This window comes from Euprymna scolopes, chromosome 4, assembly GCF_053919585.1.
Source record: "Euprymna scolopes isolate OS-2025 chromosome 4, ASM5391958v1, whole genome shotgun sequence".
NCBI classification, from domain to species: domain Eukaryota; kingdom Metazoa; phylum Mollusca; class Cephalopoda; order Sepiida; family Sepiolidae; genus Euprymna; species Euprymna scolopes.
Window position 1 is genome coordinate 5012223 of NC_136485.1, and position 17500 is coordinate 5029722.

General features: G+C 31.2%; 1 protein-coding gene across 1 annotated transcript in view; it reads left to right on the forward strand.

The window, feature by feature from the left end:
• The window catches only part of LOC145266490 (thrombospondin type-1 domain-containing protein 4-like), a 1186987-nt gene that overhangs the window by 180275 nt on the left and 989212 nt on the right, over positions 1 to 17500 (forward strand). The window lies entirely within an intron of this gene.

Genomic DNA, 17500 nt, shown 5'->3' on the forward strand with positions numbered 1-17500 from the left:
ATATATATATATATATATATTATCATACATCCAGTAAATTTCCCAGTGTGTAAGGATTATTTGATACTGGAGATATTGATGATTGGACCCTATTTCTAAAAGAGGGGAGATATAACATATTATAATAATATAACATAATACAGAGATATCGCATATAAGAAATACATGGAATCAAGTCTTCCATTAATATAATTTCAGATCATTTGAAACGATAACAGCAAATTTTAGTCTCCTCTCGATCAAGGCTAGAGATTTAGGGGAAATATATATAGGTGTTTATGTGTATTTCGAATGTCAATTCTGGAGCGGTAATAACATGAATTAACAATTAAAAAGTCATTGTTTAAAAAAAGATTCGTTTAACATTTTATTCCTTAACTAATTAAGCTAGAAATTATGTTATTATTGGCTTTTAATAAATCGTTAATAAAAACGGATATACAGTGATGATCATATTTATTGGCACGGTAAAATAAAAGTTAAATTTTGTCTAATAAATTCTAAAAAAGGGATTAAATTAAAGAAAATAACAAAGTATATTATGTATTTTTAACTGGCCTTTCCGATGCAGCAATAGGATTTTAGAAAAAATAAATAAAAAAGGAACAACCAACATAATTGTAAAAAACCCTTGTTCAAAATTATTGGCACGGCTTTGTTTTTCTTTTAGTATCAGTATAATATCAATCAATTTCCGGTTTACGTGCTTTCTGAACTTTTTTATAGCCATATTATGCTTGTTTAACGCTAATTCAGTGAATAATTTTTTTCAGATAATTTTTAGATAGCGATTTATTTAAACTATTATAAGTGACTAAATTATAATTTTCAATCGCCATGGTTAAAACTAAGGAATTCAGCGAAGACGTCAGGAAGCTTGTTGTAGCATGCCATACCAATGGGGAGGGCTATAAGATTTCAAAGAAGCTAAACCTTCCCAAATCCACTGTTAGAGCCATAATAAACAAGTTCAAATCGCAAGGCCACGTTATGAGTTTAGAGGGTAGAGGGAGAAAAAGGATTCTTTCCCCAAGAGATGAACGGAAAATTGTTCGACAAGTAAAACAAAACCCAAGGATCTCTGTTGGGGAGATTGTTGATGAACAGAGCACCTCTGGAGTGAATGTATCTCGACATACAGTTGGTAGAGTTTTGAAGAGAGCTGGTTTAAAAGCACGTCGTCCGAGAAAGACTCCCTTATTGAAGCCTATGCACCTGAAAGCAAGGCTAGCCTTTGCAAAACGTCATATTGATAAAGATGTTGCATTCTGGAAACTTGTTCTATGGACTGACGAAACGAAAATAGAGTTATTTGGCCATAATAAAGTGTCTTATATTTACAGAAAATCTGGCGAAGCTTTCCTGCCTACGAACACCATACCCACAGTGAAGCACGGTGGAGGCAGTTTGATGTTTTGGGGATCCTTTGCTGCCTCTGGACCAGGGCGACTTGTTAAGGTCACAGGTAGCATAAAAAAGGAAGATTATGTTAAAATATTGGATGAAAACCTGAAAGACTCTGCTAAAGAGCTCTCACTTGTCGTCGTTGGTGGTTCATGCAAGATAATGACCCAAAGCATTCGGCTAAACTGACTAAGAAATGGCTTGAGGACAATCATATTAATGTTTTGGAGTGACCATCACAAAGCCCAGACCTTAATCCAATTGAAAATTTATGGAGAACATTAAAATTGAGGGTAATGCAAAGGAAGCCTAAGAATCTTATTCAATTGGAGGATTATTGTCAGGAAGAGTGGGCTAAAATTACTACTGAAGAGTGCAACAACTTGGTTGTAAACTATGAAAAGCGACTGAGGAAGGTAATCAAGGCCAAAGGCTATACAATTGATTATTAAATAAATCGTGCCAATAATTTTGAACAAGGGTTTTTTGCAATTATGTTTGTTGTTCCTTTGTTATTTATTTTTTCTAAAATCCGATTGCTGCATCGGAAAGGCCAGTTAAAAATACATAATATACTTTGTTATTTTCTTTAATTTAATCCCTTTTTTAGAATTTATTAGACAAAATTTAACTTTTATTTTACCGTGCCAATAAATATGATCATCACTGTATATGAATTATTGTTTTTTTTTTCTTTCTTGCATTAATAACTCTTGCTCATACATGTACATATTAATGCTTATTGGTCTCCATACAGAAGGAGGGTGGACCTGTAAATTCACCCTTGTCCGTTCGCCCGTTCGTCTGTCCGCACTTTTCTCAATAATCACGCCTTGGATATTTTTAATTTTGAACAAACATTAAACATGATATGAGTAAAATGGTAAAAGAGCGGATTTTCCGGGAAAGTTCCGCCCCCTCCCCCGGAATGCCTTTCGGGTTAAAATGGCTAAAATTGATTCTTTGTGCTTATTAAAAAAAATTGATGTCTTTGGTTTTGATAAAACAGTCTGAAAAAGTTGTAACTAACTGATTTCTATATAATTTTGTTTGTCTATGTTTCGCGATAACGCTTTGGTGTGCCCCAGGGGCTCTTTTAGAGCTAATAAAAACACTCCATTTTTGGGACTATTTTACCGTATTTGTCCAAAGTTTTCTGTGTATGTCTATTTAGCAGTTTTGCATGGTGCTGAACTCAAACTTAAATATGTTAAGGCCTTTGGGACTTGGGGATAAATGGGGGCAAATGATGGACTTAGCCACTTCTTTTTTGTATGGTGCACAACTAAAATGTACATATGTTAAGGCCTAAAACTGCACCGTTTGTTCACTTGCACTATAATTTGACGTTCCTTGGTGGCTTTTGGGGCTAAATGAGGTGGGGGAACAAATGCTGAACTTGTTTATGGCTCGTTCACTGTGCACTTACAGGGGACCATGCATGCCTCACTTGTTATTGGTGGTTTGATAAGAGGTTGAAGGCGTATTTAAGTGAATATTATTTGATAATTTATTGTACAAAAGTTTTTTATCAAAAATGTTTGCTTTCTAAAAGGATGTATAACGAAAATTTGCAATAATATGGCGTTTTCAAAAATATGTTAAATTCAAATGTGAATTGACCGACTGCAATATTTTCGGATAATCGTTGTATTTGCGTCTTATTATATATAGCCGGCGAGAGTAAGACAACATTTGAATAAAGATACAAAAGCATGAAACGGTAAAGATAAACTATGAAGATACAAAAATTGATTAGAAGTACAACTGTTATTTACTTAAATAATCGAACAGAATAAGTAGATACATCTTCTAAATTATTAATCACAATTATGAAAATAACTTTATAGGTTAGATTATCTAAAAATTCTGTTTGGTAAGTAAATTGATTCCTATGATAAGTATTTATAGATAACTAGCAGGGACCCGACGTCGCCCGGGATTTATGATGATCAACGAATATTTCACACGGCTAGAATCTTTACATACCTCCATGCGGTAACTTAGTCCAAAATATATGTTTTCTACATTTCACTCTAGAGAACCTACTGTTTCCTTTTATAAAATTATTTTATATATACTTCTTTTCAGTTAATTGGAAAAAACATTAAGGAATGTAAGTGCTGGGTTTGAACCTACGGACCACGTCACGCAAAAAAAAAAACGTAAATTTTCAAGTCTTATAATATTCTTCGCAGTTAATTCAAAAGTTTTAGCAATTTACGTGCGGAGTTTGAACCTACAGACTACGTCATGCAGAAAAAAATGCTATCAACTTACCCACAATTGAATGTTCTATCATTGTTGCTAAGCGACGAAATTGAAAAAATGGCTTTACCGATGATAGATAAATTAAAATTATGGTTTCGATTCTCGATTATCGGTAAATATCGGGAGTATTCTGAGACAAAACTTAACTAAGATCGCTCCGAGACTTAGACATTAAAGTTCTGTAAATTTTAGAGAAAATCTGTTCAACCGTTTCGGAGTCTATAAGGAACGAACTCACACACAGACAAAGTTGCATATAATTGTAGAGAAGAGATGTAAACATTCGTGAAATATTCAACTTGATTTATGTAAATGTAAATGATATTCGAAATTTTAATGGTTTTACGATTGCGCGGATTCTCTACTTCCTGTTTCTTGTTAACAATTTTCTCATCAATTTTCTTATTTTTATTGGCTTTTTTATTTTCTCATCGTCATATTATTAAGTGGTCGTAAAATAATCAATATTCCTAGACTGTTACACATTTAGACTACGGTTTAGTTTCCCTCTTAAAATATCTCAATTTAACGGAATTTACATTCCTCTTACAGAGAAACTCAAGATGTTTTCTATTAAATTTGAGGTTGCACTATGGAGTTACTCAAATCGAAAATAGAATTCAACTCAGAAAAAAAATGAAAAATCTTTTTTAAGTATTATTCCTAAGCCTCACTCTCTTAAAAAAACAAAAAAAAAACACGAAAAGTAAACTGCTCGTTCAACCGATGATCACCATCTGTTAGAAACCTTTTCTTAAACACCAAATATAGTAACAATATGTGTTTACAATACATTGCTGTTATAATTCAAAACATCTGATAGGATTTTACCAGAAAACGGCTTTCGGATTTCGTTTCCTTGTTTTGTTTTTTCTAACTATTCATTTTTAATTTTATCTTATTATTTTATTCGTGTAGTCAGATCGAAGAGAAAATTATTTGGTGCAACTTTTAGAACGAATCTAAAATGCCAGCGAATTCCAGACCTAAGCAACCCCTTTCTTTTAAATAGTTGAAAACAATATCGGGTATAATTCGTTGGTCCACATAAGACCGGAATGTTTACATTTTAAGTGTACTAAAAATTTTGAAACTCTGATCTAAAAACAGATAAAAACAGTTTGCATAGAAACATTCATGCGGGAACCTATATACACATGCACACAAACATACATATACACACGAACACGCACAGAATCACGCACACACACACTCATGTATATACATACGTACATACATGCATATAAATTGTTAATCAATGTTTTTTATTAGTTATTCTCTGGTATTTTTCACGCTTACTGGGCGTTTAGAGGGAGTTCCCTTCCCTTTGTTTATATTCAAGTTGCTCCTATTTTGGACGTACTTGTTTTGTAACTTTATTAATTTTTATTCAGTAAATATTTGAATATTTTATTCAAATATCAATTAAATATCTTTACGTGCATAAAAGTTGTCGATGTACTCGCGTGTGTCTGGGTAACACTTGTCGTCAGCATGGCCAAACTTTTAACAAGGCTTGAATTTGTAACAGCTCAATAAGTAGATACATACACGTAGATACTGATATATAATATATATATATATTTGTGTGTGTGTGTGTGTGTGTGTGTGTGTGTGTGTGTGTGTGTGTGTGTGTGTGCGGACACTTCGAGAAGAAAAAAATTTTGGACCATACATCCATACGTTCGATGTGTATATATATATATATAATTTATATTATGTAAATATGTTTCCTTGTACGCAACTACAATTGCGTTTCGCTTATGCCACCTCAGATTAATTTAAAATATAAAAATGTCGCACTTCTCAAAGCAGAGCACATATTTAAATAATAAATATTATAAAGGTCTACCTGAACAGAATACTTTTTTAAAAATAGAAATCAGGCGTCCCGTTCACCCATATATATATATATATATATATATATATATATATATATATATATATATATATATATATATATTAGGTAAGATGCTAGGTGGCTTTGTGACTGGGGTCTAATTTTATGAACAGCAGTAATTGTCACTAATGATTGCATGTGTTCGCGTTTGTGTAACCGGATTAAATTTGTATTGAAAGGATAGAAAATTTAAAAAATTTCAACCGAGTTTTATAATAGTGCCCAATAGTAAATAGAACAATTTATCTTATTTTTATATATAAATGCATCAAAGCAAAACCGCTATATTTTAAGAATATTTTTCATCTTCATTATTGCATCGTAGTAATACTGTTTTTTACAGTCTGTATAGAGATTATATATATGTATATATGTTTTTTTTACGAGGTGGTCACAACTTATCCAGGCCTGGAAGCCACTCAGGGATAAGGGTTATTGTAAGTACAGTACGTTAGTGTGGATATTTTAGAGTGTCTACTTATGGGGGCGGTTCATCGGGAATTTGTTTACGTTGGACTTGAAGATATTCAAGTTTTAGTCAGGAGGGAAGCAGGCAGACGGAACAGAGTTCCACAGGCGCGTGTGTGTGTGTGTGTGTGTGTGTGTACGTGCGTGCGTGCGTGCTTGCTGGCATTTGCCTTGCCATAGATTTCGTTGTAGACGTTAACCTCAGCGATAACTGTCCAGGTAGATGCTAAAATTAGAATGTCCATATTTATTTGAATTTTAGTTTATTTTGTGTACTTCAGTATAAAGTCGTATTGTCTACCTCACTCGCCTTTTATATAAGAAATCTTCAAAGGAAATTCCTTACTTTATCATTGTAATTCTACTAGCTGCAACTACATAAAACGATTGGCATAACGTCGACTTTCATCGCGTCGGGGCAAGTGCTTTCATTTGACTCATTGAATGCATATTAATAAGATTCATGTTGAATGCATAAACAAAATGATTTGTAACGATTCCATTCTTGGTGTAATTACACTTTTTTTTCATATTGAAGAATTCAGCCGCAAAACATGATTAAAACATGAGAACGTTCTTTCTTGTTTCTTTTTCTCTTGTTTTCGTTTTTCTTTTTCTATTGTTTTCTTTTTTCTTGTTTTCTTTCTTTCTTTTTTTCTTTTCTTCTTTTTTCTTTTTCTCTTGTTTTCGTTTTCCTTTTTCTATTGTTTTCTTCTTTCTTTTTCTCTTTTTTCTTTTTCTCTTTTCTTCTTTTTCTTTTTCTCTTGTTTTCTTTTTTCTTTTTCACTTGTGTTCTTGTTTCTTTTTCTCTGGTTTTCTTTTTCTTTTTCTCTTGATTTCTTTTTTCTTTTTCACTTTTTTCTTGTTTTTTTTCTCTTGATTTCTTTTTTCTTTTTCTCTTGTTTTCCTTTTCTTTTTCTCTTGACTATTTTTCTTTTTCTCTTTTTTCTTTTTTCTTTTTCTCTTGATTTCTTTTTTCTTTTTCTCTTTTTTACTTGTTTTCTTTTTTCCTTTTCACTCGTTTTCTTTTTTCTTTTTTTCTTGTTTTCCTTTTCTTTTTCTCTTGAGTTATTTTTCTTTTTCTCTTTTTTTTTCTTTTTTCTTTTTCTCTTGTTTTCTTTTTTCTTTTTCGCTTGTTTTCTTCTTTCTTTTTCTCTTTTTTTCTTGTTTCTTTTTCTCTTGTTTTCGTTTTTCTTTTTCTATTGTTTTTTTTCTTTTTCTCTTTTTTCTTTTTCTCTTGTTTTCTTTTTTCTTTTTCTTTTGTTTTTTTTCTTTTTCACTTGTGTTCTTTTTACTTTTTCTCTTGTTTTCTTTTTCTTTTTCTCTTGATTTATTTTTCTCTTTCCTTTTTTTTCTTGTTTTCTTTTTCTCTTGATTTCTTGTTTCTTTTTCTCTTTTTTTCTTTTTCTATTGTTTTCTTTTTACTTTTTCTCTTGTTTTCTTTTTTCTTTTTCACTTTTTTTCTTTTTTCTTTTTCACTTGTGTTCTTTTAACTTTTTCTCTTGTTTTCTTTTTTCTTTTTCTCTTTTTTCTTGTTTCTTTTTCTCTTTTTTCTTGTCTTCTTTTTCTCTTTTTTTCTGGTTTTCTTTTTCTCTGGATTTCTTTTTTCTTTTTCTCTTTTTTCGTTTTTTCTTTTTCTCTTTTTTTCTTGTTTTCTTTTTCTCTTGATTTCTTGTTTCTTTTTCTCTTTTTTTTGTTTTCTTTTTCTCTTGATTTCTTGTTTGTTTTTCTCTTTTTTCTTGTTTTCTTTTTCTCTTGATTTCTTATTTCTTTTTCTCTTTTTTCTTGTTTTCTTTTTCTCTTGATTTCTTGTTTTTTTTCTCTTTTTTCTTGTTTTCTTTTTCTCTTGATTTCTTGTTTCTTTTTCTCTTTTTTTTGTTTTCTTTTTCTCTTGATTTCTTGTTTGTTTTTCTCTTTTTTCTTGTTTTCTTTTTCTTTTGATTTCTTGTTTCTTTTTCTCTTTTTTTCTTGTTCTCTTTTTCTCTTGATTTCTTGTTTCTTTTTCTCTTTTTTCTTGTTTTCTTTTTCTCTTGATTTCTTGTTTCTTTTTCTCTTTTTTCTTGTTTTCTTTTTCTCTTGATTTCTTTTTTCTTTTCCTCTTTTTTTCTTGTTTTCTTTTTCTCTTGATTTCTTGTTCTTTTTCTCTTTTTTTCTTGTTTTCTTTTTCTCTTGATTTCTTGTTTCTTTTTCTCTTTTTTCTTGTTTTCTTTTTCTCTTGATTTCTTGTTTGTTTTTCTCTTTTTTACTTGTTTTCTTTTTCTCTTGATTTCTTGTTTCTTTTTCTCTTTTTTCTTGTTTTCTTTTTCTCTTGATTTCTTGTTTCTTTTTCTCTTTGTTTCTTGTTTTCTTTTTCTCTTTATTTCTTGTTTCTTTTTCTCTTTTTTCTTGTGTTCTTTTTCTCTTGATTTCTTGTTTCTTTTTCTCTTTTTTTCTTGTTTTCTTTTTCTCTTGATTTCTTGTTCCTTTTTTCTTTTTTTCTTGTTTGTTTTTTCTCTTGATTTCTTGTTTCTTTTTCTCTTTTTTCTTGTTTTCTTTTTCTCTTGATTTCTTGTTTCTTGTTCTCTATTTTCTTGTTTTCTTTTTCTCTTGATTTCTTGTTTCTTTTTCTCTTTTTTCTTGTTTTCTTTTTCTCTTTATTTCTTGTTTCTTTTTCTCTTTTTTCTTGTTTTCTTTTTCTCTTGATTTCTTGTTTCATTTTCTCTTTTTTCTTGTTTTCTTTTTCTCTTGATTTCTTGTTTCTTTTTCTCTATTTTCTTGTTTCTTTTTCTCTTTTTTTCTTGTTTTCTTTTTCTCTGTATTTCTTGTTTCTTTTCTCTTTTTTTCTTTTGTTATTGTTCTCTTGATTTCTTGTTTCTTTTTCTCTTTTTTCTTGTTTTCTTTTTCTCTTGATTTCTTGTTTGTTTTTCTCTTTGTTTCTTGTTTTCTTTTTCTCTTTATTTCTTGTTTTCTTTTTCTCTTTTTTCTTGTTTTCTTTTTCTCTTGATTTCTTGTTTCTTTTTCTCCTTTTTCTTGTTTTCTTTTTCTCTTGATTTCTTGTTTCTTTTTCTCTTTTTTTCTTGTTTTCTTTTTCTCTTGATTTCTTGTTTCTTTTTCTCTTTTTTCTTGTTTTCTTTTTCTCTTGATTTCTTGTTTCATTTTCTCTTTTTTCTTGTTTTCTTTTTCTCTTGATTTCTTGTTTCTGTTTCTCTATTTTCTTGTTTCTTTTTCTCTTTTTTTCTTGTTTTCTTTTTCTCTTGATTTCTTGTTTCTTTTTCTCTTTTTTCTTGTTGTCTTTTTCTCTTTTTTTCTTGTTTTCTTTTTCTCTTGATTTTTTGTTTCTTTTTCTCCTTTTTTCTTCTTTTGTTTTTCTCTTGATTTCTTGTTTGTTTTTCTCTTTTTTACTTGTTGTCTTTTTCTCTTGATTTCTTGTTTCTTTTTCTCTTTGTTTCTTGTTTTCTTTTTCTCTTGATTTGTTGTTTCGTTTTCTCTTTTTTCTTGTTTTCTTTTTCTCTTGATTTCTTGTTTCTTTTTCTCTTTTTTCTTGTTTTCTTTTTCTCTTGATTTCTTTGTTCTTTTTCGCTTTTTTTCTTCTTTCTGTTTCTATTTTTTTATTGTTTTCTTTTTTCTGGTTCTCTTTTTTCTTTTTCTCCTTTTTCTTTTTTCTTTTTCTCTTTTTTCTTTTTTCTTTTTTCTTTTTCTCTTGTTTTCTTTTTTCTTTTTCACTTGCGTTCTTTTTTCTTTTTCTTTTACTCTTGTTTTCTTTTTTCTTTTTCTCTTGTTTTCTTTTTTCTTTTTCACTTGCGTTCTTTTTTCTTTTTCTTTTACTCTTGTTTTCTTTTTTCTTTTTCTCTTGTTTTCTGTTTCTTTTTTCTCTTGTGTTCTTTTTTCGATTCATCTTCTTTTCTTTTTGTATGTCTCTTGTTTTTTTTTCTTTTTCTCTTGTGTTCTTTTTTCTTTTTCTCTTTTTTCTTTTTCTCTTGTTTTTTTTCTTTTTCTCTTGGTTTTTCTTTTTCTCCTGTTTAGAAAGAAGGCATATAATTATTACTGAGACATATTAGCGTTGCAAATCCATTTTAATCCTTATTTAATTTTCGCGAAAACTAAATAATTATTTATTGATACATTCGAAAATTATCGGAGAATATAAATCCGCAAAGGTTGGTTCAATTTCCAAATCAAATGGAATTGATTATAATTATTTTACTATTATATTATTAAAAAGATATCACGAGGACAAATATTACTACGAATAATATTACTAATATTATTAATACTAATTATAATTTTAATAATATTTAATATATTATTGCAGTAAAGTAAGGTTAATAAATATTTGTTTCCCTAAAGCTTTGTTTCTCATTAAACTTTAATAAAACAGAATATTACTGAAATATACATTAGTTCTTCAAATGTTATGTTTCAAAAACATTCCGTTATAATTATTCTTATTAGTCGTAATTTATAATTAAAGTGAACAAGTCATTGATATTTATATTATCTATTAATGGATACCTATTTATCCTCTGTATCTTGAGTCAATAACTCCAATTAGAATGGCTCCGTGAGAATTTTAAAAAATACTGACTTTCATTTCCAAGCCAATTTACACATAGAAACACATATGTAAATTAAATAGCAAAACAATATTTCGTTTTATTTCAATTATGTTCCGTATTATATACCCGCAAAGAAGGTTAATCTTAATAATGCAAGATAATTTTTTGACAGACATCTCACAGTTTATGAATATTCGAATGAAAGTGGAACAAAACGTTGGTGATCTAGTGGGCCATTGATAGTATAGTTTGCTGCATTTGGTGAATTGTTCTACACCATATTAACTTTTCGATTATTTTGTAACGAATCCAGTAATTTATGTGAAATTTTGTACGCTTAAAGTGTTTTTATATCCATAAATATTGATTCATGGTATTTAGTTAGTTGGCTTTGCAGAGTACTTTTTGCTTTGCAAAACATTGTTTGTTTGTTTGTTTGTTTTTTGCAAAAATAAAAAAAAACAATAACATTGATGTTTGGGGTATTTAAGTCAAGGAGCCGATACCTACAGACAGCCTTATTTGGTAGCACCAGAGGTAGTATGAGGACATAAAATATATTGTCATAAACACAGTAGCCCAGCTAATTATTGGCACCATGATAGAATCCTAAGAAAACAGATAGAACGACCCACGGAGAGTACTAGAATATTGGAGAGATTTCCAGTCAAAATCTGATCTTTTTCAATAACAAATAATCGTTATCAATAACAAATGATCGATATCAATAAAAATAATTCCTTATGTCTGATGTATAATACGAAATCTAATAACATCATCTTTTCTCCCGGGCGTAAAACATCTTTTAAAAGTACAGGATTACGAATAAGTTTGATATAAATGAGGACTTAAAAGTGTTATGTAACCTGTGCGCCAGAAATGTTCGTGCAGTAACCCAACGTTTGGAACCGTCTCAGAGAATCGCTCCTGCTTTATCCCAACTTTACATCAATAAATCTAGAAACACTATCTAGAAAATACCATTCTTTGGAACAGTTCACATCTTCAAGAAAGTAATCGCAGACATAACACGTTAGATTGCGAGATAACCTAGAAATGAATCACAGTTTCACCTTGTAATTATCAGATCGAGAAAATAGTTGTATCTATTAGAAAAATATGTATCGTAAAAATCGTAATATATTCATATTGGAGCCGCCCAAGGACGGGCAGTGAAAGTGAATTTATTTTTATCATGAAGAATAAATAATAGTCTCGACCAATTTCCATTACCACCAACCAAACTCTTTAATAAAATATAACGTATCTATAAAAATGATATATTCATTTATTTCGAGTTTTTATCTTAATATTATATTATTTTCACAACATTTCGATCGATGGTATGTTCGACCTTCTTTACGTATATATATATATATATATATATATATATATATATATATATATATATATGCGTTTGTTTTTGAAATATCGTTAGATCTACAGCAGATGTGCTTACAGTTATATCTCATAGGATTAGCAAATCTCTCGACGGAGGCAACCTTTCTAGGGCAATTGCTCTTGACATATCTAAGGCCTTTGATAGGGTATGGCATAAAGGTTTACTTCATAAGATCTCTAGCTATGGTATAGCTGGAAATGTCTTCTCAATTATTAAATCATTTCTTTCTGATAGGTTCATAAGAGTAGTAGTTGAGGGGCAAAAATCAGAAGCCCACAGTATTAATGCCGGTGTCCCTCAGGGGTCCATCCTGGGCCCAACTCTTTTCCTGATCTACATTAATGATCTTCCAAATCACATCCTTACATCATTTGTAGACATTTATGCTGACGACACTACCATTTATGGTAGCACATCTAAGACAGTAAACGACCAAGTTCTCCCCAATTCTCTCTCCTCTGATCTTGAGCATGTAGTACAATGGGGAAAGGAGTGGCTGGTTACTTTTAATGCATCTAAAACCAAGCTTCTCTCTTTACATCATCAACATTCTGATCCACATCTGGCATCAATTGAAATGAATGGCTCTCGTCTTCAGGAGGCCTCAAGTTTTGACAAGCTTCTGGGCTTGACCATTACTCCTGATCTTAAATGGAACACGTACATCAAATCTGTTGCCAAGGTCGCTGGAAAAATGGTGGGATCTTTCTATCGATCCAGTAGATATCTCACTGCTGATGCAATTCTCTATCTATATAAGAACCAGGTACGTCCAAGGATGGAATACTGTTGCCATATCTGGGCAGGAGCTGCTAGAAAGGACTTGGCCTGCCTTGATAGAGTTCAAAATAGACTTCGTAGCCTCGTATGAGATGTCCTTTTCTCTTCCTTGCAACCTCTATCTCACAGAAGAGATGTTGCGAGTTTGTCTCTGATGTATCGTTATTTTCATGGAAAGTGTTCGACTGAGCTTCAATCTATGGTCCCCCCCTCGCAAAACTTTCACAAGAAACACTCGTCTAGCTGTAAACACTATTAATAATTCCCCCACTCTTTATCTGTGCCTAAACCTAAACGTAGATTCCATGAACAAAGCTTTTTTATTAGAACTGCACGCCTGTGGAATTGTCTTCCGTTTTCCTGCTTTCCGGCTGACTACAATATGGTTGTCTTCAAGTCTAACGTAAATAAGTTCTTGATGAGCCGTTCCATATAAATTTTACCAAATTTTCATTACTAATGATTATTATATTGTCCAATTTCTACTGTACACTCTTTAACCCTTATACTTGAGTGGCCTTTTGGCCTTGATAATGAGTTAATACCTATGAAAAAAAAAGAAAAAGTCCAATGTGAACAATTGAATCGTCCCCCTAAGTAATCCAAGTTTCAAAATTCCCACTGTTTACTATGCTAAAATCACAATGACTAATGTATACCTATTAACCCTTATCCTCGAGTGGCCTCTGGGCCTTGATAAGTGGTGACACCCTTGTAAAAAAAAAATTTCAATGTATACCGTTTTCGTTTAACGGGTCTAGATTGTTATTTAAAAAAACCAGTCGCCGTTGATTTTGAGTTAAGCTCAATGTACCTATTTAATATGTGCAGAGCATATATGCAAAATTTTGTTGAAATTCAAAGACTCGCGGTTTCTTTTTTTATAACCTTCGTTTATGTATATTAGAAGCATCCCATATACTGATATAAAAAGAAAAATTATTAAACAAACGACTAGACGTAATACACGAATGTTTGCACATAAATAGATACATAATATCACGCACTAGAGCAGATTAGGAAAAAAAGTAGTAAAAACTAAACGTAAGGAAAGATAAAAGGTGCAAGGGAGGTAATCTTGATTTAAATACTGATACCATGAGAGTGACCTCCCCTGTAAACAGAGGGATCAGGTGAAAATACGAATTCAAACACCAAGCAAAAAAAGGAATAGTAAAATAAATACACGTAAATGTAGAAATAAAATTATGAGATGATTGGTAAAAATAAATAGGGATAGAAAAAAGAGGGAAAATTAAAACAAAAATAAATAATAAATAAATAAAAATAAATAAAAAATAAAAATACGAAACTACGGGTTAAAACGGAAAACTATCTTCACACAAAACTATGGCGGAAGTGAGGAAACATGGCTTTGAAAGTCTTTTTACCCGAATACGATGTTCAGCATGTTAAATATATACCTTTTGTTGTAAAAATCTAATGGAAAAACATCTGAAGAAGTTGGTGGGGACAAGATATTTTTATGGACACATAAATCGTAAAATTGCCTTCCCACTAATGAAACAGCTGTAATGGAAAAAATCCAGGAAATAAACGAAGGTTATAAAAAAGAAAACGCGAGTCTGAATTTTCAACAAAATTTTGCACTATATAAATATGTATGTATATATATACATATATGTATGTATATATCCATATGTATGTATATATGCATGTGCATATATATATTTATATATATATATATATATATATATATATATGCATGTATATTTAGTCAGGTCATGTCATATGCTACTGGTACCATGTAACCCAGTACTATCTCCCTCATGGTCGGGTCACCGGCGACTAAACTGATTCCCCCACCAGACTTGTTTGGTGAGGAGGGCGGCTAGTCTCCCTGAAGGATTAAAAACAAGACCTTTCAAAGGGTGAATGAACCCTTTTTCGGAGTCAACGGTCAACTAGCACCGTGTGTGTTTGCGTGCATATATGTGTATGCTGGGGCGGAGAGGGCTCCCGTAAGCCGTGGTGAAGGTAACCTTTCTAGGAGAAGCAAATTTGATTTAAAAATACACCATGCGGGAGACCAGTACCCTCATTAAGCTGGTCTGCAGGTAAACTTGTTGCTGGCAATCTTGCTCTTGCTTGTTGCTGGATCTCAACATTTTAAACCGAGAGAGAGACTTAGCTGTCGTAAAAAGCTAAGACTCTGTAAAATCATCTGTGTATAGATACCCCTCAGGCATTTGTCTATAAAAATGGTCCTGTGACGATGGAAGTCATTTTTGGCTCATGAACTTTCAGTGTCTGAGGGAGTGGCACTCGTGTGCAATCATGATGTATGTATGTATATATATATATATGTATGGATATATATGTATGTATATGTACGTATATATATGTATATATGTATGCATGTATATATATGTATTATGTATATGTATATATGTATGCATGTATATATATGTATTATGTATATGTATATATGTATGCATGTATATATATATGTATTATGTTTATGTATATATGTATGCATGTATATATATGTATTATATATATATGTATTATGTATATATATATATATGTATTATGTATATATGTATATATGTGTATATATATCTATATATATGTATATATGTGCATATATATGTGTATATATATATCTATGTATATATATATATGTGTGTATATATATATCTCTGTATATATATGTGTATATATATATGTATGTATATATATGTATGTATGTATATATGTATATATATGTATGTATATATGTATGTATAGATATGTATATATATATATATATATATGTATGTATATATACGTATGTATGCATATATGTGTATGTATATATATATGTATATATATATGTATGTATATATATGTATATATATGTATGTATATATATATGTATGTATATGAATAAATATGTATATGTATGTATATGTATGTATATGTATGTATGTATGTATGCATATACATGTATGTATATATATGTGTATGTATATATATGTACGTATGGATATATATGTATGTATAAGTATATGTATATATATATGTATGCATGCACATATATATATATATATATATATATATATATATATATATATATATATATATATATATATACGGACTTTTGATCGGAATCTTTCATTTTACCTACATGGATAGAGCGCTATATTTTCCTTGGCTATCGTCAATTTTAAACACATTCTAATAATCTTAATGTCGCCTCTATCGAGGATCGAACATTCAAACTTTAAAAAATGGTCAATTAGAACTGATTATTACTTACGAAATGTATCCGTTGCATCACATGTACTTACACCTAAATAATCTCTGACGAAACCTTGTGAGATAACCAGTCCGACTAACCCAAATAATACTAAGAATAACATTGCGAACTGCGATTTTCTTTTTGGTAGCCAAATCTTACAAACCGGAAAGCTGTTCCCTTTATGATTACAATGGTAATTACTGTTAGTTGCTGCAAGATATTTTCCCATAGATTTTTAAAACGATATCAGATAGAGATTATCATGAAGCTCGGCTACATTAAGCCAACATTATTCGATTACGCCTGATCGTGCTCCACAACATGAGTGCACATAATAAAATCAACTTCGACTGGATCAGTTTTATTTTCCTTGCACTCCGCCTATTTCCATACATCCATTTCAACGATATATCGCATATTCGTTGGAATATTCGACACCCTATTTGTGACTAGCTCAACAATTCCTGCAAAAGATTTGAAACGATTCGTGAGATTAATGGAAAGCTAATAAAAAACCTAGATTCCAGTAAAGCAACTGGCCCTGATGGCATCCCAATTATAGTGTTAAAAAAGCTTCAACCAGAACTTGCTCCCATACTTACGAAACTATTTAAGCGCTGCCTTAAGGAGAAGTGCTTTCCGACCCCCTGGAAAACCACATCAGTTTGCCCTTTATTTAAGAATTCAGGTGATAAGTCATCTTCCTCTCAGTACAGACAAATAAGTCTTCTCTGTGTTATGAGTAAGTTGCTGGAATCCATATTAAATAGAGAAATAGTCAACCACCTCAGCAGGAATAACCTTCTTAGTGACACACAATATGGTTTCCGCTCTGCAAGATCTACCGCAGATGTGCTGACGGTTATATCCCACAGGATTAGTGAATCTCTTGACAAAGGCTTCCTTTCTAGGGCAATTGCTCTTGACATATCAAAGGCCTTCGACAAAGTATGGCATAAGGGTCTACTTCACAAGATTTCCAGCTACGGTATAACTGGAAATGTTTTCTCAATCATTAAATCATTTCGTTCCGATAGGCTCATAAGAGTAGTGGTAGATGGACAAAAATCGGAGGCCTGCAATATAAATGCTGGAGTCCCTCAGGGGTCAATCCTGGGCCCAACTCTCTTCCTGATCTACATCAATGATCTCCCTAAACACATACTTAAATCATTCGTTGACATCTATGCTGATGACACGACCATCTATGTCAACACATCAAAGGCTATAAATGACGAAGTTCTATCTGATTCTCTCTCCTCTGATCTCGAGCGCGTGGTTCAGTGGGGGAAGATGTGGCTAGTTACCTTTAATGCATCCAAAACCAAACTCCTATCCTTACATCATCAACGCTCTGATCCCCAGCTGGCATCAATTGTGATGGATGGCTCTCGTCTGGGTGAGGCCCCGTGTTTTGACAAGCTTCTGGGTTTGACCTTTACTCCTGATCTGAAATGGAACACGTACATCAAGTCTGTTGCCAAGGTCGCTGGAAA